This window comes from Corvus brachyrhynchos, unplaced genomic scaffold (genome assembly GCF_000691975.1).
Source record: "Corvus brachyrhynchos isolate BGI_N302 unplaced genomic scaffold, ASM69197v1 scaffold20, whole genome shotgun sequence".
Classification (NCBI taxonomy): Eukaryota; Metazoa; Chordata; class Aves; order Passeriformes; family Corvidae; genus Corvus; species Corvus brachyrhynchos.
Window position 1 is genome coordinate 1,042,215 of NW_008235735.1, and position 1,592 is coordinate 1,043,806.

The 1,592-nt window shown below is 45.9% G+C and overlaps 1 long non-coding RNA gene across 1 annotated transcript in view; it reads left to right on the forward strand.

Annotated features, from left to right (window-relative positions):
• Window positions 1-942, forward strand: part of LOC108446363 — a 16,131-nt gene extending 15,189 nt beyond the window's left edge. Inside the window, exon 3 of the long non-coding RNA XR_001861539.1 lies at window positions 931-942. This is a non-coding gene — a long non-coding RNA (uncharacterized LOC108446363). The remainder of the gene's footprint in view (window positions 1-930) is intronic.
• The last annotated feature ends 650 nt before the right edge of the window (window positions 943-1,592 follow it).

The window sequence follows — 1,592 nt, forward strand, 5'->3', positions numbered from 1 at the left end:
TCCTAAGGGTGACAAAGAGATGACACAAATACCTGAAGGGAATAGCCATTTCCTCGTCTCCTAGATTCAAAGATCACATCTTTGCACTGTGAAATCTCTTAGCTGCTGGAAGCTGGGTGGGCACAGAAGAGAAATCTGTCTCTGTGCTTGATCTGTGTCCCTTTTACCTGGCTACTACCTGTCTCCAGAGACAGTGTCCTGGGCAGATTTTTGCTGTGATTTAGGATAGCCATTCCTAAACTCACAGGGGCAAGAGCTGTGCTGCTTTCATGTCCAAGCCCCTCTCCGATCTGCAGCAGTGATCCCAACAGAAACACAAGGAATATAAGGGGCTGGAAAAAGCTTTAAGGAAAAATGAGTAAATGTGAGGGGTACTGAGAAAATAGAGCCTGCAATTTCATGATTTTTGTTTATTTGTGCACGAGGCCATCGCTGCTGTCAGGGAAGGCCTGACTCAGAGGTGTGTTTCAGTTACATTGCTACGAGTTGGACGTAATAGAAATATTTAGGATTTGAGATGATTTGTGACCTCTTTGACAGCGGGAGGATGATAGGAGAAGGCAGTGAAGAGTGTGACTGAGTGCTTTGTGCTGGCTCCTTGTGTCAGATGTCAGCCCAGCCTGAGGGAGGTGATGGCTTGTGCTCCTTTCAGAGCCCTCCACAGGCAGCCGTGCCTGGGTCAGTGCTGGTGTGGAGCAGCCAGCCCTTGCTGAAATCAGTGATTCACACATTGCACAGCTGGTTTTCCATAGGGAAAACCCCTTTGTGCTTACCTGAGGTATTGGCTCCCTTTCCCCATGGCTGGGAGGGATATTACAGTACTGTTCAGTAAATGTTAACTATCACAAATAATTACTATCAGGCAGGGTGGAGAGCACCTGGGGGAAAATGAACTCTGAAATAGTATGGAATGATTCTGTAATGTGATAGGTAAAGACCTCCCCTGGATAACAAACAGGAGAAGAGCAATTCCTGCTCAGTATCCATGGGTCATTCTTCCCTTTAGAAAAGAGAAGGTTCCCATGTCTTTGAGGTAACTTGAGTGGCTTTTGTGTTTTTTAATACAGCAGGTCAATTTCCAGGAAAGCTCACTATTTAGTGGGTCTTTTGTCTACAGAAAAGATAACCTATTCAAGTGGAGCAACCCAATTTTTACACATTTTCCATACTAATCTAGTGTTAGGAATATCTGTAGGAAGTGCTGGCAAATGTAGAGCAATAGCTGGGTAGTCTTTAAAGTAAAATTAATTAGTATTAGTCATGTCACTATTCAGTTCAGAGGCCAGAGTTGTGTTCCAAAGCCGTATTTCCTGTGTTCGGACAACTCTGAGACAATCAGACAGGAGAAAGGTGTTCCCAGTCTAGAGGGGCTGTTTTTCCCAGCCCAGCAAAGGAAATGGCCCCTTTTTCTGAGCAGTATTTCTGTGACTAACACTGGGAGAGGCTGAGGCTATTAACAGCTCAGGGAACTGGAGCCAGTGATCAGGAAAGCGCTAATCCATCTGTCCAGGCAAGCTCCAAACATAACTCCTGCACTGGCTCCTCCTTTCCTCCTTTCCTTGCCTGTCCAAAGTGGCAGAGGCACTCAAGGC